At 40.7% G+C, this 23,774-nt stretch overlaps 1 pseudogene; it reads right to left on the bottom strand.

Moving 5' to 3' along the window:
• Positions 1-2,866: 2,866 nt before the first annotated feature.
• The window catches only part of LOC118618507, a 117,627-nt pseudogene continuing 96,719 nt past the window's right edge, over positions 2,867-23,774 (bottom strand).

Raw genomic sequence — 23,774 nt, 5'->3', positions numbered from 1 at the left:
CTTACAATAATGGGATTATACTTTGCAAATTGTTTTATTACTTATTTTTCACTTAATAATATGTTGCCTGAAGTAAGACTATAACATTGGTTCCAAATAAACAGGTCCTAAAACTATGTACTTTTTACCCACAACTGTGAATGTCACCTTTTATGCTCTTTCATGAGCTCAATTGATCATTTTATTTTGCTACATTGATTTCTCCGTCTACCATTCCACCAGGAGTAAAATACTTAAATTACTACATGTTTATGTTATCTTAATTTTTAGAATAAATAAAATCTTCATAACACTGTTTCTTTTCTTGACTATTCTTTTCTGATATTCTTCTAATTGACTTTTAGATCATTTTATTGAGGTCTAAAGAAAAAAAATTTTTGATTGGAGACATATTAAATGTATAGGTTATTTGGGGGAGGACTGGCATCCTTACAACATTATCCTCTCATCCCCACAACATTACATAGTCCTTCATTTATTCAATTTTTTTTTATATCCCTTGGTAGTTTTCTAGATATATCTATATGTAGATGCTGACTATTTGGGCATATTTGCTCTGGATTATTTAGCATTTTGCTTCTTTTTGAAATAAAATTTTTTTATTATATTTTCTTTAATTTTTAAGTAACATGTGTGTATTTTAAGAAGAATATAAAAGAACTTATGCTCTGTCCCACACTCTCCAGGAGCAAAAACTTTAAGTTTATTTGAAGTTTAGGGGTGCTAAATTCCATAAATCAAAAAAATATGCTTTTTAATTTCTCGATTTACTAACTTTGAACTATGTTTATTAATCGACACTGCCATCTTTGTATCCTCACCTCTTTTATGCACTCAAGATTTGATAAATATATTACTTATAGTTTATGAATCATTTAAGTTTCATCTTCTATGAAATGCCTGTTATTTCTTCCCCCACCCCTCTCACCTTTCTTATTGACTGTAGAAATTCTTTATACATTCTAGATACAATTATCTTATCCTAGCTTTTGACTGTTTTTTCATTCTATAGTGTTTTTTAGTGGAAACAAGATCTTGATTTTAATACAAATAAATTAATCTATTTCTCAATTAGTGTTTATACTTAAAAAAAAATTTTTAAATTGATTTTAGAGAGAGAGGAAGGGTGAGGGAGAGAGAGATAAAAACATCAATGAGAGAGAACATCGATTGGCCGCCTCCTGCATGCCCCTCCCTGGGAATTTGGCCCACAACCTGGGCATGGGCCCTGACCAGGAATCAAACCAGCAACCTCTTGGTACGTGGGTGGATGCTCAACCACTGAGCCACACTGGCCTGGCACGCTTGTTTTTTGTGATATTTTTATTTAAGAACTTCTTGCTCTGGCCGGTTTGGCTCAGCAGTTAGAGTAGCAGCCTGTGGTCCAGAGAAACCCGGGTTCGGTTCCCGCTAAGGGCAGGTACCTTGCCCTGGTTGGGTCAGGGCCGTGCAGGAGGCAGCCACTCGATGTGTCCCTCTCACGTCGATGTTTCTCTCTCTGTCTCTTCCTCTCTCTCTCTCCCACTCTATCTGAACAAAAAATGGAAAAATGTCATTGGGTAAGGATTTAAAAAAAAATTTTCTTTTTAAAGAAATTCTTATCTACTCCCAGATCATAACATTTTTTCTATATTATTTATAAAAGTTGTATAGTTTAATCCTGGCTGGTTTGGCTCAGCAGTTAGAGCGTCAGCCCTCAGACCAAAGGGTCTCGGGTTTGATTCTCAGTCAAGGGCATGTACCTGGGTTGTAGATATGATCCCCAGCCCGGTCAGGGTTGTGTGGGAAGCAACCAATTGATGTGTCTCTCACACATCAATGTCTCTCTCTCTCTCTCTCTCTCTCTCTCTCTCTCTCTCTCCTTTCTACTCTATCTAAAAAAGTCAATGAAAAAAATATTCTCAGGTGAGGATTAATTTTTTTAAAAAGTTGTAGAGTTTACTTTTCATAACTACAGTTTTCTTCTACTTAGAAAAGATTTTTGTGTATAATGTGTGGGTAGAAATCCAATTTTATATTTTCCATATTTAAGAATTCAAACTTTTCCCTCTACTCCCCAGTGGTCACTGTGGGCTGAGCGAGATTCCATATTACTATGCATGTGCTTCTCAGTTCTCTAGTCTGATTTCTGGCTGACATCTCTATCCCCAAACCAACATCACCCTGCCTTTATTACTCTAGTCCTGGAATAAATCTTGATATCTAGTATAGCAATGCTCCCTATCTTGTTCTTCTTCAGGAAAATGTAGACTGTGTTTGGCCCTTTGTTTTTGCATATAAATTCTAGAATCACCAAATTCTATGAATTAAAATTGCATTAAATTTATAAAATAATTTGTGGAGAACTTTGTCTTCATGACATTAAGTCCTTCTATCTGTAAACATGACATACTCTCCATTTACTTAGGTTAATATAATATATTTCAGTAAAGTTTTATACTTCTTTCACGCTTTTGCATATTGTTTGTTAGATGTATTCTTAGATATCATTGCTTTCATAATTGGCATCATTAGTATTTTGATTATATATTCAGAACCTTTCCAAATACTCTTCTTATTTCTAATCATCTGTGATCTAAAGATACACTTGCTTTTCAACGTAGACAATTTTATTTTATTTATTTTTATTTTTTTAATGTTACAAATCAAAACACCCTTGAAAAGCTTCTGCTGTTTATTTATTTCTGAACAAACAAATAAGTGGGAAGAGCCAGCAATATAAACCTATTTGAATTTTAATCACTGTCCTTCAAATAGCCTAAGAGCCCGAGAACACAGACAAACTAAATTTAGATGCATTTGTAATAAATAGTTTAACAATTTATGTGTTTTATTAGGATCTTTTAATGGAATGTTTTGAAACCAGTCATAATTCACTGCAAAGATAAATCAGAAAAAGAAAACAAAATTTTGAATAGCATGTTATAATGACCTGGACAAAACTAATTATCAACTAGTTAAAATTAGCAAGTGCAACAGATTAAGAAATTAAATCCTCTGCTATATACTTTCAAATATTGTCAGACACCAGAAAATTCTAAATGTTTCTATCAGCTGTATTCATTTTCCTACATATTCAATTTTATTTGAAACAAGAAAACAGGTCTTTCTCTCCAGATTTTCATGTTTATTAGTACCAAGTAAAACAAAGCAATTCAGTAGAAATGGTTTATTACAATATTATTTTAGGAAGGTTTATTTCTCAAAATATACTTAAAAATGTCCAAATCGTGAGAATGGGCAACCTCAATGGCCTCCTCTCCATTCAACTTAGTTACTCCATGTCCCTCCTGTGATTCATCGAGAGAGGCCAGGACCTCATTCGTGTCTCTTGCAAAAGTCTCTCATCATGTATCATCATCTTGAAAATTTAGACTTTTAATAGCTTGTTTCATCTTTTCCCCCAACAGTTGTGTCCTCCTCTTCCTAGCAGCTTTTTAAAATGTTCATATTCCTTTTGATTTTCGATGTAGAAAATATCCTTAATTTCTTCCTCACTGACACTGGGAGTGTTTTTCAGGAGATTCAGGTACACTTGAACCTGTGTTCTTCTTTGACTAGCACTCTGGAGGTGAAAGCAGAATTCAATGAGATCTGCAAAATCATTGTATGGGATAAGCTGTGCTGCCTGGGAGCGGGCCCAGCCAGAGAAGTGCGCTTGCTGCCATTCATTATAAAAAGGCCGTTTCGTCCAACTTCGGCAGTTTCCATCAGAAGTTGCCTTTTTGTTCGCAATACTCACATTCAAGCTCTCAGATCTTTGGTTCCTGCAACCTGAAAGTAATTTCATCAGCCACCTTCTCCTGAGAGTCATCCTCTGTGATCTCATCGGGGCCTTCGTAGTTCATTTCTAGTCTGTTCCCTAGTCTGACTGTGCCAGGTCACTTCCGTTTGAGATGACCTTGCCCATTCTCCTCTTCTTTTGAGGCTTTCTTGCCACCTCCCATATGCTCATCTAGCTCTTTGTCTGGTTCTTTTGTTATGTTCTTGAGAAGCCCGCTTAAATTTCTGAGCAAGCAAGTAAGTGTCGGTTTCAGATCGTCTGCTTTTGTCAGTAGTGCCTTCCACCTGCAGGGCACCCGGTTCAGCGGCCACCGCAGCTGGATTCTGCTCCCGCAACACAGCACCCCACGTGCGGTTCACCTTCTTCCCTCCAGCGAAAGGCAGCTTCCGGCTGCTCTGGCCAAACTGAAAAGGCTCTGGTTTGGAAGAGGGGGTTAAACCATTTCTGTCGCTTGGATTTCCGAGGAGAGCTGTCGACATTGGAATCAGCAAAGCCATCTTCACTTGAGGACTAATATTCATATACTAAACTCTGATGGTTTTACACCGTTAACAGTCGGATAATGTGATACCGGGCACAGGCTGCCGCAGCGCCCTGGAGGGGCCTCACTGCGCTGTCCCCCCGCAGCGGCCTGTCGCTGGGTGCCCATCCTCCACGTCGCCTGCCTCCTGCCCCTCATTTCCGCGGTGTGGCGAGTCAGGTTAGACAATTTTAAATATTTTTAAATATAATGTTTTTTCCCATTCCCGTTGCTATAGTTTTATTTTATTTTATTTTATTTTAATCCTACTCGAGGACATTTTTGCATTTATCTTCAGATAGAGCAGGAGGGAGGGAGTAGGAGAGAGAGGGGACACACCAAGTCCAGTTGCTATACTTTTAGTTTATTTTTCTTGAGTTAATTCACTGGCCAAGACTTTCAGTACAATATTGAATACAAGAGACATGACGATCTTGTTTTGTCATTTTACACATGCTATTTTATCAGGTTAAGGAAATGCCTAGTTTGCTTAAAGCTTTTAATAATGAATAGATTTGTAATTTTATCAAGTGCCTTTGTTGCATCTATTGAACTGATCACATGATCTTTATCCTTTAATTTGTTAAGGGCTTTTCTAATGTTAAATCTTGTATTCTTGGGCTAAAACCAAGTTGATCATACCATTTCCTTGAATTTGGCTTAAGAAGTTTTTGTTTAAGATTTTGCAAATAAGTTCATGAGTGGGATTAGTCAATAATGTTCCTTTTTAACCACCTTTGCCTGGTTTTGATATCAGGGTTATACTCACATCATAAAATTAATTGGGAAGTGTTGTCTCTTTTCTTGTTATCTGAAAGAGTTTAGAATGAGATTGGAATGATCTATTACTTGAATGCTTGGTAAAACTTAACTTTAAAAGCATCAGGGTCTAGTATATTCTTGAAAGAAAATTTTAAATTGCTAATTCAGTGTTTTCAAAGGTTAGTGATAGAATATCAATGTTTTCTATTTCCTATCTGGTCCATTTTATTATTATTATTTTTTTTATCCTCACCCGAGGACATTTTTCCATTTTTTGTACAGATAGAGTGGGAGGGAGAGAGAGGAAGGGAGAGAGAGAGAGAAACATCGATGTGAAAGGGACACAAGTGGCTGCCACCCGCGCGACCAACCAGGGCCGGGGACAAACTGCAACCGAAGTACGTGCCCTTAGCGGGAACCGAACCCGGGTCTCTCCGGACCGCAGGCCGATGCTCTAACCGCTGAGCCAAACTGGCCAGGGCTGGTCCATTTTATTAAGTGGCATTTAAAAAGAAATGTATCTATTTCATATCTATTTTCTAATTTATTATTTTTAAAGTTACTCCTAATAAACTATTCCTATGTTTTTAATTTTTCCTACATCTGTAGTTTTCCCTTTTTTTCTATTATTTAATTTTGTTCTTTGCCTATTAATATTTTCAAAGAACTAACTCTTAATTTTGTTAATGCTCTCTATTATATATTTTCTAGATAACAAAATTCTGTTTTTATGCTAATTGTTTTCTCCCTTCTGCTTGTTTGGGTTTATTTTGCTGTTTTTTGCAATTCTTAAGTTGCATGCTAAGTTAATGAAGTTCTAGCCTTTCGCCTTTTCTAATATAAACATTTAAAATATTATCTTTCATTAAATGTATTTCTAGCTATCACTGCAAGTTTTAATATGTGATTTTTTTGTTTGTTTTTAGTGCCATGTTTTAAAAAATCTCTTCTAATTGCCATTATGATTTCTTCTTTGTTCTGTACATTGTTTAGCTATTTCATTTAGAAACATTTAAAAATATGCAAACACAGGAGAGAGTTCCAAACACTGAGCCAGTCTGCTTTGTCAGCACAACAGACCCAGGCTTGACACCGCCAGTGAGTGCCAACACCAATGGACATAGTGACACCGAGAGGGAGAAAAGACAAAAGCAGAAAATTGAGGTTTAAAATACGATGATTAAGTTTGATGCCAATTCTGCCAATGAATAGCTGTGCCCCATCCCCTTATTTGTCATCGTGTGATTATTACTGTGTAGTAAAAAATTTAACCCTGCTCAAAGAAAGGTTTAGACTTTGTTATAAACTAAAACAATGGTAGTTTTTTTCAACAAATGGTGCTGGAACAACTAGACATCTATATGCAGGAAAAAAAAACAGTAAATCTAGATACAGACCTTATACCCTTCACAAACTCAAAGTGATCACAGACCTAACTTCAAAATGCAAAATTATAAAACTCCTAAAAAATAACAAAGTAGAAAATCTAGATAATTTTGAGTTTGGCAATAGTGTTTTAGATGCAACACCACGGCACTATCCATGAAAGAACTGATAAGCTGGATTTCATTAAAATTAAAATTCTATGCTCTGCAAAATATATTGTGAAAAGAGTAAGAAGATAAGCCACAGGCCAAGAGGAAATATTTGCAAATGATATATCTGATAAAGTACTGTTACCCAAAATATGCAAAGAACTTTTAAAACTCAACAATTCAAAAACAAATTACACAATTAAAAAATGGGCAGACAGCCCTGGCTGGTTTGGTTCAGCAGGTGGAGTGTCAGCCTGTGGAGGGAGGGGTCACGGGTTCTATTCCCAGTCAATGGCACGTTGTACCTGGGTTGAAGGTTTGATCCCCAGCCCTGGTGGGCGTCATGTGGGAGGCAACCAATCAGTGTGTCTCTCTCACATCGATGTTTCTCTCTCTCTTTCCCTCCCCTTCTCTCTTCTACTCCGTCTAGAAAGCAATGGAAAAATATTCTCGGGTGAGAATTTAAAAAAAATTTTTTTAATGGGCAGACATTAATAGACACCTCACCAAAGAAGATATACAGGTGGCAAATGAACATATGAAAAGATGCTCCACATCATATGTCATCAGGAAAATGCAAATGATGGCAACGAGATATCACTGTGCACCTATGAGAATGACCAAAATCTAGAACACCGACACCAAATGCTGGAGAGGATGTGGAACAACAGGAACTCTCATTCACTGCTGGTGGGGATGCAAAATAGTGCAGCCACTTTGGAAGACAGTTTGGCTGTTTCTTACAAAATTAAATATTCTTCCCATATGATCCAGCAATCATGCTCCTTAGTGTTTACCCAAAGAAGGTGAAAACTTAAGTCCACACAAAAACCTGCACACAGATGTTTATAGCAGCTTTATTCATAATTGCCCAAACTTGGAAGCAACTAAGATGTCCTTCAGTAGGTGATGGATAAACTGTGGTCCATCCAGACAATGGAATAGTATTCAGTACTACAAGGAAATGAGCTGTCAAGCCATGAAAAGATACAGAAGAAACTTAAATGCATATTACTAAAACAAAAGCCTATCTGAAAAAAATTACATACTGTATGATTCCAACTCTACAATATTCTGGGAAAAACAGAACTATGAAGACAGTAAAAGGATCAGTGGTTTCCAGGGATTATAGGAGAGAGAGGGATGAACAAGCAGAGCACAGAGGATTTTTAAGACAGTAAAACAATTCTATGATACCATAATGTCATTATGCATTTGTCAAAACCATAGACTGTTCAACACCAAGAGTGGAACCTAATGTAAACTAAGGACTCTGAGTGACAATAATGTCAGTGTAAATTCTCATCAGTGTAGGTAATATGCGAGCAGTTATCTGGTATAGGACTTTGATGGTTGGGGAGGCTGCGAGTATGTGGGGCATGAGGAATATGGGAAATCCCCTTATATTCTACTCAATTGTGCTGTGAACCAAAAACTGCTCTAAAAAATAAAGTCTATTAAACACGCGCGCGCGCACACACACACACACACACACACACACAACAGACCTTCTAAGGTCTGCCTCTCAAAGGCCCATCCCTCCTGAGAACCTAAGCAAAGAAGTCAGGGTCTCTCTGGCTGGATCCACCCCACAAACAACACCACCAAAAATCCTTTCCTGGCCTCTTTTATGGATCTAAAAACTTTGCATGTGAGCATCTCGCATTCCACAGAACATCTGCTGAGATGCAAAGGCCCCAGGGAGGGAGCCTCAGGGTCACTACCCCTCTGTGTGCATGAGTTTGTCTCTTCTGAGAGCCTCTTCTGAAAGCAGGAAGCAGGGAGAGAGACAAAGACCCGAACAGGGGCTTCAGACCCAGGACACACAGCACCCAGCACGGTAAACCTTTGACTCACCAAGGCTAGTTCTCTAGGTCTCGGCTCACCACTGCTCCCAGATAAGGCACTGATCTCCAGGTCTCAGATCTGCACATTTACACTGGCTTTCTGTGGACGTGCTTCATTCTTATGGGGCAAAATTGTAGGCAGCTCGCCAGCCGGTGCAGGGTCAAGTTTGGAAAATGCAGTCTTTTTGTGATTTTAAAGCCACACTCCATAAGGGCTGTCTGCTCTGCTCATGTGTATCTGGTTCCAAACATGAATTCCCCGCCCAACTCCACTGCACTATGAGGCCACAGCTTGTCATTAGCAGTGAGAGGGCTGGGAAATGTTATTGAAGTCACTGGTGGGAAGAAGGGGTCATTGGTTAGGGAGAAAAAGAAAAATAAGAAAGAAAATGGGTCTTTCCTGTAAATCCCATTGGAAGGGATTTGAGGACCAAATCCAGAACCCCATAGAGCTCATTCCTTGTGCACTATGTTGGGACCAGCTGCCGCCCCCAGCTTTCCACTTGAGTTGGTCTGCAGACTTGTTTGTTCTGGCTCAGAACCTCTAGCCCATTTTGCCAGCCGCCCCCAAGTCTGAACTGGCAGAGCAGAGTGTGGGCACGAGTTCTATCTTTGGATGTTCTTCCTCTCTCTCACACCACTAAAAATAAACCATCCCAGCTGTCCAGTGTGGTTTGCAACAGACCCTCCCAGGGACCCCACTCCTACAACCAAGGAATGTAGAGTGTGACATGGCTCCCAGGCCACTGCCTAATTCTGTCCTCCCAAACCCCACTTTTCTCCATCCAATTCTTCTTGGAAACACTTGATATCAGAAAAAGGTTATGAGCTTATTAAGCCATGTGCCAAAGTGTGAAATTACAATGATGGCCCTAGAATTTGGGGTTCAGAAATATGAGTAACTAGGGAGGAATAAAAAGCCAGAATCAGTACAAAACACCACAACAGTCTTTTCTCTAATAACAAGAAACAAGGGCCATTATAACTGGGATGGAAAGAAAGGAAAACAATTTACTGTGACCTTGAATCATGTTCATGAGTGATGACTTCTTCCTGTAGTCAACTGTTCTAAGAACTACTTGAGTGGATGTGATTCATTTTTGCAAACTTGTCTAACCTGAGCTTTTAATTTTAGACCAGGGATCCAAGTTAAATATTTCATGTGAACAGACCAAAAATAGAAGATAAGAAAAAATGAAAGGAAGAAAGAAAACCCTTTATTAGATAAATTACAATGCATATTCAACCAACATTCATGAAGTGCCCATGATAAATCAGGCACTAAGCTCCAGAGAGTTCCACTTGCACTAATAAGCCTCCACCCACCATACTATTCAAACTCAGGCCAGCATGGGTTCCGTTTTCTCTGCAAGGAGACTACTGGTTCAGTTATGCTTACAAAGTTGTCCTGAATGGAGTTACCTTTCCTAAAAGGTCTTTTGGCCTTGTGATGCCTAATTCCAAAGGAAGAAATTTCTCAAGGTGATATAACCCCAGGGTGGGCTGGGTAGGAGCGATACTAAGGACAGCACCACCCTGGCCAGTTTGTCTCAGCAGTTAGAGCTTCAGCCTGCGGTCCCGAGAGACCTGGGTTTGGTTCCTGCTGGGGGCACGTACCTCAGTTGTAGTTTGTCCCTGGCCCTGGTTGGTTGTGTGGGTTGCGGCCACTCAATATGTCCCTTTCACGTTGATGTTTCTCTCTCTCTCCCTCCCACTCTATCTGAACAAAATATTGAAAAATGTCCTCGGGTGAGGTTAAAAAAAACAGGACAGCACCTACATGTGGCTATCTGTAAGAAGAGTTGAGTAGCCTATTTCAGCCCATCTCTCTGGGGGAGATTGTCCGTGATCTGATCTTCCATGATGTGACAGTGTTCTCCTCTCCTGTACTGCCTACTTTGGACAAGGCAGCAGTTGGGATCTCAGGCTCTGAACCATCTTCTTTCCTCTTCTTACTCCTGAGTTTAAGAACAGCCCAACCTGTGGTTTAGGAGGCTGTGGCACTTTCTGGGGTAGGGATGGACTCAACATTGCCTTTCTCCAAACCTCCTGTTTCCATGTCCACACTGGGAAATCCCTAAGTCTCTCCATAATGGGTAGAGAATGAGACCTGGAGTCTGGCCTCATTGCGTACCCTACCAGTTCCAGGGGTGCTGGTCCTAACAGCTAGGACTTGATGAACGAGCTTTATTTTCTTCTTGTAAGGTTTTCTAAAATTTTATATTATAACCTTAGAACTTTATGTTAAATCCAGCCCCATTTGATATTGGTGAGCTTGCAGTTTGAGGCACTGTGTTGGGCCATACCCTCAATGGAAGAACAACCCCTCAATTCTCCTTGCCTGCCCAGGGACTAGAAAGCCAAATACTAGGAGATGCCATTTCCACCCTGGTACCAGGTTACTTTCTGACCTGCAAAGGATCATTGAAATTAGCTGCTGCTCAGCCCCCAGAGCAAAATGCTGCAGCAAGGCTCCTGCAAACTGACTAATGTTACCTGGGCCGGACAGGTTTCTTAGTGACTATTCTTACCCATTCACTCACTTGGGGTTTTAGACAAATTCCAGGGTCAGGCTAATTCTCTTGCAGCCTCTGACTCACGGCTTATAAATCCCACTGAAATTCAGGTCCTCCATATAGTGTGAGCTCAATCCTGTGAATCGCAATTTATTAAACCCACATGAATCTCCCCACACATGAGTGAGGCCAGTGAACAGGAAATACAAAGGGCAGAAATAGTTTGTGTGGAAGTCACCAGCTGTCGATTCTTCTGGGTGGGCAGAGATGTGAACTGAGAACTTTTGGAAATCATCTAGGGTAAGATACAGGTGGCTGCTCAGGGCCCCATACACAAGTTGTGCCTGGGTATAGTAAGGAAAGGGCATGAGGGAAGAGAATTCTTTCATTTTACTCCTACTAAGTGTTAGGAACTATATTTATCTCTGAAAACAGCCCTATTTTATACCCATGAGAAAACTGAGCCTCAAAGAGTCAAGAATTTGCCCGTGGATCCAAGTGGTGGATCCCAGTTTAAAGATAGGTCAGACCCAACAATTGTGCTTGCTCTGTTCCCATGATGAAATGTCTAGGATGCCTGATTTTGTGGTGAAGGCTCAGCAAAGCTGCTGGTTTGCCCAGTTTTGTCTCCAGAGCCTTAAACCTCCCTTTTTACTATCTTGGACATTAACTAGCAGTTTAGGTCTTACAGCCTCGTGGTCATTCCATCATGTGAGATGAAACACATGGATGACATTTCAAACCATGACCAATGAGAGGAGTTAGAACCTCCATTATTTCTCTTCACACTTAGGAGTGCCCATCACTTCTCTGAGCATCTGGGAAGGCCTTTGATCATTCTGAGGCTAAACTACCCATCTCTGGGGCCTTCGGGGACACCTAGAACTAAACTGGCTTGTCCCTGAGTCAAGGCATTTGAGGCTCTTTCAATCATGCCTCTCATCTCTATTAAGCTTGATGTCCACAAAAGGGCAACTCTCTCCCTGCCCCAGACTGGGCTCTTTCATTCTCTCTTAACGTTTTTCTTCTCCTGAATCCCCTCAATAATTCCCCGTCCCATCCGTTCTTATTACCTCTCTAGAATATTCCTACCATTGTAAATAATATTATCCTATGTCCTAAACTACCTATAGGGATGCTACCCGAGGACCCCAATTCCTCCTCAGTCTTCAGTGGGGGCTTCTCTTTTCCCCACACCTACACACCACTGGATCATTCTCCTGACCCCCATTAGTCCTCTGACGTTGAGTAGAAATGCTCCTCTGATGCCTCTAGCCCCTAGGTCTACCACTTTCTGCTGCTCCTCTGCTTCATTTCATCCACCACCTCCTGGCTTTGCCCTCATTCTCTGACCACTCAGCTTCCAATCTATGATTCCTCCTCTCCATACAGTTTCCTAACGTTGTCTGGGAGATCCCAATGTTTAGGAAGGTGTCTTATCCTCATACTTTGTATTTATCTCTTAGTCCTTGCTCTCTCACTTCTACTTTGTCTCAGCCTTTCACTTCCAGCACCAAGCCCCGAATCTTTGCTCCACTCCAGTCTTAAATGCCAACACCCCACTGACTGGTGCTGATGAACTGTCCTCCACCTCTGGCTCCCACCACTTCTCTTCTTCCACCTCATAGAGGTCCCATCACTTAACATACCCTCCCTAATAAACCTATTTATCAGCTGAATCTTGGCCTGTTTTTTTTCCCCAGACTGAACACTTTGTTGACTTGCTATATAAGCAAACCCCTCATTTTCCTTTGCACACTCATTTTTCTGCCTCATCTGTCCTTCAAAATGTCCATCCAGGTCCATAACTCAAGTCTACTTTCTCCAAAGAGTGCTGAAGAAAACGAATCATTACAAATTTAAGTTCTCTACACTTAGCTTGGCATTAGTTTCCCTGAATTAAGCAATTCTGTTTCTTACCCTTGTCCCCCTGTTCTTAACAACTATTCCAACCTTCCTTGTCCTCAGCAAGTCCCCACTCAACTCTTTCCCCCACTCCTCTCTCTCAGCAAGTAACCCTGCCTTCCACATTATGGAGAAAAAGTAGGTCATCAGAATAACCCCAACTTTCTGCCTGCACCCTCATACACACTTATCTATATCCCCAGCCACCACCCCCCCGGGCGGGGCAACGTACAAGGCCAGACCCTCGATCCTGTCATCCCCTTTCCCTTACACTTTCTACTTGTTTTTCTCTACTGACTACTCTTCAGACTCTAAACAACCTGACATCCTAAACAATGTTTATTTCAAGTTGCTCTCTATCTGCTCACTAATGCCCCTCTTTTTTCACACATCCACCCAAAAGACTTGTTATTGTTTTACCCACAAAACAGAACCAAACTTGCCCCAATTATCTTCCCACAAACATCATGTTACCTCTATTCTATGTTCAGTCCTAATCTTGCTGAATTTCTTTGCATCTTTAGCACTCCCTTCTCCCTGAAAGGCTCTATTCTTTTCCCTTACATATCACTGAACTTCTCTGCCATCTTTCTGGCCCTGCCTTCTCTATTTTAGGGGCATCTCTTTTCCTGTCTGCCCCTTGAAGATCAATCTGTACCTATTGCTCTTGATCTCCTGCGATGACCTTATCCTTTTTCAGTTTTAACTGCCTCCCATTTGCTGATAATGTCCAGGTCCATCCCTTTACTCCTAACCCTCATCAACTCACAGCAGGCTCACAGTCACTGAACATTTCTACTTGGATGTCCTATGGGCACCTTGAATTCAACAGATTTTGAATGGTTCTCGTTCTTCTCACCCTCAACTTCTTGTTCTAGAGTGTCTACCTCAGTTGGTGGCTCCACCACATCCCATTCAACAAATAAGAAACTCAAGGTTCATCTCTGAGCCCTTTATTTTTACAGCCTGCAACATCTATTCTCTGACTCTACTTCACCGATATGACTTTTTCAAATTCATTCTACTAAGCAGTAAAATGAAGGTGTTTAAACATTTATGGGATTTTCAAATATAGCATAGTTACCTCCCTCGTAAACAGAACAAATCTCACATTCCCAAACAGAAAAAGTACAAAATAATGTTTTCAAGATGAAATTATATGGTTTCTTTCTAAATGTAAAGATAAAACCCACAAGAAGCAACATTCAAAGTTGTATCCTAGATACAAATAAAAAGGGTCACACATTTGAAGTTGATAAAACCACATGCAAAGTTATTCACAAAGATGTTGCTCATAAAGGGAGTAGAATGAGGTTGCACCAGGGTCACTTTGGGTATCACTTTGGGATATAGCGTGAAAGGTGAGTTTCTCTCACCTGTGTGTGTGCCAGCTGGCATTTTCTATTTCTGTTGGGATCAAACCAACAGGGGCACGCATGAAGCAAAATCTGCTCCTTAAAAGTACATTACATCTATATATGTGGGAGATGGCTTAAACAATGTTTCATTCCCTTTACCCCTGAAAACCCAGTCTATAAGAGAAAAGATTTTCCATATAGTAAACGAGTATTTTGCAAGCCATGATATCGACTAAAATTAGTTAAGTGTGTAGCAAGACAAGGCATGGCCACACAAAGAATGCCCTTGAATGGTTGACCTTGACTGAGTGGCGAGTTAAGTTCTCCTTTTCTGTATTTCCATGAGTTCCTTTATTAGATGGTGAGCTTTTGGAAGTTAGTTCATTGACTGGCACATAGTAGGTGCTCAAAAATAATTGCTGAATGAATAAACAAGAGCATCAGTCAATCAGGACCCAGGGAATTAAAATAGAAGTTTGCTTATTTCCTCAGAAGCTGAAAACTGGAGACATTTTTCACACTTCCCTGGGTATCATGTCTCATGTTATGTCCTTATCTCCCAAGAAGAATGTAAATCACAACATGTTGGGGAAAAGCTGATGATCAAAGTGAGCAGACTCTTGTCTGGACACAAATAATTCACAAGAAACAGAACTCTGGCAGGCAGCTCCCCTCCTGAATAAGGCAGCAGTGAAAAGGGTGGTGGATCCCTGGAGAAGTTTCTGTCTCTCAGCCACTGAACCTGCTTCTGAGCAGAGTTGTAGATCAAAAGAAGGAGGAATGCAGTCTGCGGTCAATGTCATTACCAGCATTACACCTGCACGTTCTACCCACACCTCAGGAGCCACCTCTATAGGAAGTAGTTCCCTTATCCCACTTCTCTCTCTTCCTTTCTGCTCCTTACTGTTACACTGTGCTGGCACCATGACAAGCATTCAATGATATAGATGTGGTATAATTGGGCCATAATATTTTTTCCACTTGCCACTGTCTAAGAAAATTTTTCTTTGTGTTTTTTAATATGTTTTTATTGATTTCAGAGCGAGTAAGGAAGAGGGAGGGAGAGATCGAAACATTAAATGAGAGAGAAACATTGACCAGCTGCTTCCTGCACACCCCCTACTAAGGATGGAGCCCACAACCTGGGCATGTGTCCTGACCTGGAACTGAACTGGGACCTCCTGGTACATGGGATGATGTTCAACCAACTGAGCCACACTGGCCAAGCAGAAATTTTTTTTTTTCTTTTTTATCTTTACTGTTGAATGTATTACAGATGTTCCTCATTTTTCCCCCATTGACCCCCTCCTCCCCACTCCCACCTTTTCCCACACTGTTGTCTGTGTCCATTGGTTATGCACATAAGTTCTTTGGTTTATTTCTTCCCACCCCCCAACCCCCCTTCTCTTTGAGGTTTGTCAGTCTAGCAACCAATTTGTTCTTCTTAATCCCTTCACCTTTTTCACCCATTCCCCCAAGCCCCCTCCCATCTGGCAACCAACAAAATGTTCTCTGTATCTATGAGAACGTTTCTGTTCTGCCTGTTCATTTTGTTTGTAGATTCCATTGTCGATAGATATGTATTCATTGCCATTTTGTTTGTTCATATATTTTATCTTTTTCTTCAAAAAGACCCTTCAACATTTCAAATAATAATGGTTTGGTACTGATGAACTCCTTTAACTTTTTCTTGTCTGGGAAACTCTTTATATGGCCATCAATTCCAAATAACAGCTTTGCAGGATAGAGTAATCTTGGTTGTAGGTTCTTGCTTTTCATCACTCTGAATATTTCTTGCCACTCCCTTCTGGCCTGCAAAGTTTCTTTTGAGAAATCAGCTGACAGTCTAATGGGAACTTCCTTGTAGGTAACTAACTGCTTTTTTTCTTGCTACTTTTAAGATTCTCTTCATGTCTTGAACCTTTTGTATTTTGATGATGATGTGTCTTGGTGTGGGTCTCTTGGGGTTCATCTTGTTTGGGACTCTCTGTGCTTCCTGGACTTGTATGTCTGTTTCCTTCAAGTTAGGGAAGTTTTCTGCCATTATTGTTTCAAATAGGTTTTCAATTTCTTGTTCTCCCTCTTCTCCTTCTGTCACCCCAAAGATGCAAATGTTGGCACACTTGAAGTTGTAGGCTCCTTACACTATCCTCATTTTTTTGGATTCTGTTTTCTTTTTGCTGTTCTGATTGGGTGTTTTTTGCTTCCTTAGATTCCAAATCGATGGCTTGCTTCTTGGTTTTATCTACTCTACTATTGAATCTGTGTAAATTATTCTTTATTTCAGTTATAGCCTCCTTCATTTCTGAATGTGCACCCTTCATTTCTGACTAGTCCCTTTTTATGCTCTTGAGGCCCTCACTAAGTTCGCTGAGGTTTTCACTAAGTTCATTGGGCATCCTTATAAGCAGCATTTTGAACTCAGCATCTGTTAGGTTGCTTATCTCTATTTCACTTAGTTCTTTACTTGGGGTTTTGTTCTGTTCTTTCATTTGGGACCTGTTTCTTTGTCTCCTCATTTTGACTGCCTCCCTGTGTTTGTTTCTATGTATTACTTAACGAGAAGTATGGGGCTAGCTGAGACCAGATGCTGCTTGTTTGAAAGAATTTAGGAAAACCTGAAGCAGGATGCCAGACAGACCAATCCTGTGGTAAAGCAACTGGCAACAGCTTGGGTGGGCCTGAAAGTTGGGTGGGGCGGGGCCTCAGGGAATCACCAGGGTGGGGCAACCAGTATGAGCCAGGTTGCTGGCGTCCCAGATAAGGGGGCTGTCTGCCGGCTTCGTGAAGGAAGGACTCACCAAAGGAACAAAGGCCTCTGACAGCACGTTTGTCCTGGAGAAAGCACCCTCTCCAGCCCTCGCTCCAATGCCAACAGCTCAGTTCTTCCCTGTATGTATCTGGTACCCCTCGAGTTGCCTCCCCTCCAAGCTTAGAGGGAGTGAGTCCAATAAGTCCATGTGCAGGCCCTTTAAGAGGAGCTGCCTGGGGCTCCAGCCGCCTCAGCCTTCCTGAGCCTCAGTTCCCGCTGGTTCTTCCAGCCAGAAGTGATGGGGATGCTCTTTCTGGCACTGGAACCCTGAGCTGGGTGCCTGGTGTGGGACAGGGACCCCTCTGTCCTCAGGGAGGACCTTCCCAGTTGAGGCGTCCTCCTGATTTTTATCTACCACACGTGGGTGTGGGACCAGCCTGTTTGCCTCCACCCCTCTTACCAATCTCAATGTGGCTTTTTCTTTAACTTCGTAGTTGTAGGACTTCCATTAGCTTGATTTCAGGCAGTTTTGAATGATGGTTGTTCTGTAGTTTAGTTGTAACTTTGATGTGGTTGTGGGAGGACGTGATACTGCATTTACCTACGCCGCCTTCTTGACCGGAAGTTCCAGAAATATTTTTCTTAATTGCTTTGTGTGGGTTCATCCCTCTAAAGACCGTCGCATTGAAGGAAGGGGTGTTCTTTTCCTCCGCATTGTGCCTTGCCTGAGGCAGGTATCCTGGGTTGGGTTCTCCAGAAGTGTTTCCCTGAGATGCGACACATAAGCAAGAACCTGATTAAGGAAGCAGTCCCAGTATGCCTTCTTCTGTGTTCTGCTGTGCCCAGCCCAGGGTGGCCACATAATTGGATAGGGTTATAGTCTCTCAAACCCACAGTCTCAGACTAGGGTTTGGGCCATTTGCTTCTAGATTTTGAGCATTTTGCCTGGGAATCATCATTTCCCATCATCATTGAATAGATACAGAACATTAAGAGCCAGAAAGAGTCCAGAAAATGACATAGTAGACCAGCCCCTCATTTTATGAGTAGTAGACATTCAGGGAAAGCCACTTCTTCACAGGGCATGATGCTATGGTTCAAAGAATAGACTATTACACTTTCGTCTTAAGAGAAACTTCTAATAACACAAACCACTACAGATACCCTCATGAAGGCCTGGGCACACCAAGGGGGCCGGGCTCAGGGAGGTCTGCAGTGACCTGAACAGAACCAAGTTTTACATGCTGATGGGACATTTTCCTTAAGAAGCTTTATGGTTTTAGCTTTTACATTCCAGGTCTATGATTTATCTGGAATTAATTTTTGTATAAAATATGAAGTAGAAGTTGATGTTTCTTTTTTTCTATATACATATCCAATTGTTCCAGGACTATTTATTGAAAAGAGTTTCCATTTCCCACTGGATTGCTTTCCTGTCTGTGCTGCAAATGAAATAACTGTCAGTGAGAGCCCATTTCTGAGCTCTTTCTTCTGTCCATAGATTACTTTGTCAATCCTTACATCAGTATCACCCAGTCTTGATTCTTATAGTTTCATAGTTAGTCTTGAAGTCAAGTAGTATAAGTTCTCCACTTTGTTCTTCTCCATCAAGATTGTTTTGATAGGCTAGGCCCTTTGAATTTCTGAAGAAATACTCAACATTACTAATAATCAAAGAGATGCAAATTAAAACAACAACGAGGTATCACCTCACACCTGTCAGAATGGCCACCATCAGCAAATCATCAAACAGCAAGTGTTGGTGAGGGTGTGGAGAAAAGGGGACTCTAGTACACTGCTGGTGGGAATGCAGACTGGTGCAGCCACTATGGAAAACAATATGGTGTTACCTCAAAAAATTAAAAATTGAATTGCCATTTGATCCAGTGATCCCATTTTTAGGAAGATACCCCAAGAAGCCTGAAACACCAATCAGAAAGAATATATGTACCCCCGTGTTTGTAGCAGCACTATTTACAATAGCTAAGATCTGGAAATAGCCCAAGTGTCCATCAGTAGACAAATGGATAAAAAAGCAGTGGTACATATACACAATGGACTACTATGCAGTTGTAAGAAGGAAAAATCTCTTATCCTTTGAGATGACATGGAGGAACCTGGAAAGTATTATCCTAAGTAAAACTAGCCAAGCATAAAGAGACAAATATCACATGATCTCACTTATTTGTAGAATATAATGAACAACAGTCTGAGGAATAGGGTAGACTCAGAGACGTGGAAGTAGGGTACAGACTGACAACCCTCAGAAGAGGGGGTGGTGGGGGAGGGAAGAGATAAACCACAGAACTTATATGCATGTACACATAACCAATGGACATGGACAACAAAGCCGGGTACGGGGTTGGGGGATGGGGAGGAGGGTGTCAATGGGGAAAAAAAGGAGAAACATCTGTAAAAATAATTAATTAATTAAAAATTGTTTTAAAAATCAACCTGTCAATTTCTGGAAGAAAAATAACCCTGCTAGGATTATAACTGAATAAAGCAGCATTTCTGTGAGCATGTCAAAGCTCCTGCCCCTAATTTTCAGCCATGAAACAGAGACCTAAAGGAAATCATGTGACCTACCTGGGGACACCAGTTATGTCTGGATAGCAGTGGTTCCAGATATCCCAACTCCCAGCCTGTTCACTTGATTCCTCCTAACACTTTGTCCAACAAATACTCAGCATTGTCTAACACGTGGACCAACACGCACAAGGATAAAAAGAAACTGTAGCTGATAAAAGCCTTAGTCAGATCCACCGTCTCTACCCACTGAATGGTTTCCCTATAGGGAAAAAAAATGCCATTACTTTTCAAAATGACAGTCTTATCTTGTCTCCATGGTAACCCATCTTCTTCAGGCATCCTGATTGGCCTCTTTCTTGAAATAGCTTTTCTTTCAAACTTTCCAGGACAAAAGCAGAGCCTGGCTGCTCATTCTGATGCCCACTGGAGGAGGTCAGCACATGAGAGAACAAAGGATTTGTCTTAAGATTTTACTTACAAGGGGATGTGTTTGGGAAAGGAGGGTGTCTAGGACACTCCAAGGAGGCTGTGAACAGCAAGGGTTAACCTCTTAGAATTTTTAGTGTAGGCGAAATGCTGATGTGCATTGGTTCAAACTCTTTAATTATTGCCCTCAAGGAATATCCGGTCTACTTAAATAATTAGGACAAAAATGAAACAAGCCAAATTGTCATCTGGAGACATGTCCCTTCCTGCAGGAAATCTCAGAGCCTTTATAAAGGCTCCCAAGAAGCAGCATGGTATGTAGAATTTCCCCAACTTAACTGACCATAGAACTGATCTAATAGCATGTCATTACTCATATTATTCTTTTTTCAGGAACATTGACATCCCTTGATGACAAATAGTCATCTCTTTTGATAAATTCCATAGGATGAACACTTGTTTATATTCATGAAATAATCTTTATTAATACTTCATATAGGAACAACTTATAATAACTCCACTCAGTGCTACCGCACAGGCCCACAATGACCCTTAATTGGTGATATTATCCTACAGGCTGTGTCCCTTAACATCAAACATTTACTTGAAGACATACATCAATAGTATATCAAACATGTCCTAGATGTTTAGACATATACCTTATGTCCTAGCTAGAAATAATCTAGGCTAGAGCAGAAATTAGATCATGAAGGATGAGAGAGGTGCTTGCTAAAGGACCCAGGGGCCAGTGTGTTGGGGGATCATGAGGGCATCTGTTGAGGAAGATCTAGGTTAGAGAAACTTCAAGACTAAGCCCAAGAAGACATTTTTATTTTACATGATCTAGAGGCTACAAGGAGAGACCTTTTCTTTTTTGATTTGAGTTTCATAAGTTTTTTATCAAGTTTGGATATTAATCCCTTATCAGATGTACCATTGGTGAATATGTTCTCCCATTCAGTCGATTGTCCTTTCATTTTGTTGATGGTTTCCTTTGCTGTGCAATAACTGTTTTGTTTGATGTAGTCCCATTTGTTTATTTTTTTTCTTTTGTTTCCCTCGCCCAAGGAGATACATCAGAAAAAATATTGCTACTAGAAATATCTGATATTTTACTGCCTATGTATTCTTCTAAAATCTTTATGGTTTCAAATCTAATATGTAAGTCTTTAATACATTTTTAGTTTATTATTGTGCATGGTGTGAGGTGGTCTAGTTTTATTTATTTATTTATCTTTGCACGTGTCTGTCCAATTTTCCCAACATCATTTATTGACAAAACTATCTTTGCCCCAGATTTCTTGCCTCCGTTGTCAAATATGAATTGACCATAAAGGTGTGGATCTATTTCTGGGCTCTCTATTCTGTTCCATGGATCTATGTGTCTGTTTTTATGCCAGTACCATGCTGTTTTGATTACTATGGCCTTATAGTATAGTTTGATATCAGGTAGCATGATTCCTAAAACTTCATTCTTCTTTCTCAAGATTGCTGTGGCTATTCAGGGTCTTTAGTGATTCTATATAAATTTTTGGAATATTTTTTTTTTGGTTCTGTGAAATACACCATTGGTATCTTGATAGGAACTGCATTTAAATCTATAGATTGCTTTGGGTAATATGGACATTTTAATGATATTTCTTTCTCTCCATGAACACAGTATATGCTTCCACTTATTTGTATCTTCTTCAATTTCTCTCTTCAGTGTTTTATAATTTTTTGAGTACAGGTGTTTTACATCCTTGGTTAAATTTATTTCTGGCTTAGAATTGTTTCCTTAGTTTCCCTTTCTGATAGGTCATTATTAGTATATAAAAATGTAACTAATTTCTGGATATTTATTTTGTATCCTGCTACTTTACTGAATTAATTTATCAGTAAATCTTTAGGGTTCTCTATAGACAGTATCATGTCACCTGCCCTTAAAGAAATTTGTTCTGCACCCTGCATGACCCTGCCATTGAACTTTTGTTGTTGTTAATCCTCACCCAAGGATATTTTTTCTATTGATTTTTAGAGACAGTGCAAAGGAGGGAGGGAGGGAGGGAGGGAGGAACAAACACTGATGTGAGAGAGACACATCCATTGGTTGTCTCCCACACACACCCCAACCAGGGCTGGGGATCAAACCTGAAGCCCAGGTACATACCCTTGACCAGAAATCGAACCTGTGACACTTTGGTGCACAGGCCGATGCTCTAACTACTGAGCCACACCAACCAGGTGCCAATGAACTTTTAAGAAAGTTCAACTGGGACCCAGTCAGGTAAGAGGTTAAAAAATCCTTATCTAGCAGGAATAACTGATCCTTGAATTTTATTTGAGGCCTAAAAGAAATAAAAATTAAACTCGTTGGTTAGAAATATCTTCAGAGGAAGCTGAACTCTCTGGAGTCCCCATCTGTTCCCCCAGCAGCCTTGTTTGAAACTGCCCACCACTCTGCTCTGCTGGCCCTGCCCTGGCCCCTCGGCCTTCCCTCTCATGCCAGAACATTCCCCATTTGTGTTAACTCTAGTGGGGAACAAGTTGAACCCAAAGTCTCTAACTCCCCTTGAAAACCCATTAGGATATTGAGGTCTTTATCTGGAAACTACTCCTGACCTAAAAAGGTGCCAAAATCTGTTAACTCTCCCTAGGACCAGAAAACCCAATGTGGGCTCTCTATCCTGGGAAAGAAGCTTGGGTTATACACTTGGCATTTGCATTGGAGCTACACATCCTAAATTCCCTCAGCTGACCTGATTTCCATCTGAAGAGGATCAGTTTTGAGTGTCTGAGCAGCTAACCCAGAGACAGAGAACTCCCTTTGTTGAGGGCACCTCTTCCAGAGAGCCCTCCCTGATTATCCCAGTCCTACAGTGTTCCCTTCTCAAAACCCTTGCAAAATGTACTGAGCCCAGTTGTGTCTTAGGCATTGACCTTTATCCCAACTCCTCCTTTTTATGGGACATAGGAGGAGGAAAATCAATTCAGTCTATAGTATGAGTGACATACATATGGCACTGTTACCTCCCACTTCCCACATTTTGCTTGTGACAGATAATAAATCAATCACTTGCTCTTTTCCACTGAGTTCAGATATGGCCTCCAAATCTTTCTGCACAGTCACTGATAGGAGCTGAAATCTAAAATAAAGTACATTTTTTATCCCTGTTCTAGAGATTAAAGTGTGCTATAAAAATATACCACCACAGAGATACAGGTTATATGGTAGTTTCAATGTGGGAGAGATTGTTTTAGTCATTTACTTAATTCATCAGATATTTATTGAGCATTTACTCTATGCCAGGCACTGTGCTCAACTGAGGAAGGTAGAAATATTCCAGGAGGGTAGAACAGGAGCCGTCAAATAAGATTGGGGGAAGGGGTCAGAGGAGGCTTCCTAGGGAGGAAGAAATCTTTCCAAGGAAGAAAAGAAATTAGATAAATTGGGAAGCAGGGTGGGGGAGAGCAGAGCAGGCAGAAGGAACAATTTATGTACAGACGCAGATGTACAACAGCTACCCAAGAGTTTTGATGACTAAAGAACATCAGATAAAAACAACAGGAAATGAGTTTTTATGTGTATTTCTCAGAACACTAATGTCAAAAATATAATGGGGAGTGTTTAGGAAGCTTCATGATACTGTGTCTGTGGAAGGGCTGTGTGGATAGGGGCATGCAATAAAACAGAGCGACTCTAAGTGTGGTCGGGGCATGTTGGAGACGCGCATTCTCAGCCCCTCGACCCACTGAATCGGAAACTGCGGAGCCTGCGGATCTGGGGTTTAGCATGCCTTGTAGGGCATCTGGTTCTGGAAGAACTGCTCCACTGTAACAATCAGTGAATGGCCCTCG

This window comes from Molossus molossus, unplaced genomic scaffold, assembly GCF_014108415.1.
Source record: "Molossus molossus isolate mMolMol1 unplaced genomic scaffold, mMolMol1.p scaffold_m16_p_6, whole genome shotgun sequence".
Classification (NCBI taxonomy): Eukaryota; Metazoa; Chordata; class Mammalia; order Chiroptera; family Molossidae; genus Molossus; species Molossus molossus.
The sequence above is the reverse complement of the archived record's forward strand: the minus strand, read 5'-3'. Positions and strand labels throughout refer to the sequence as shown.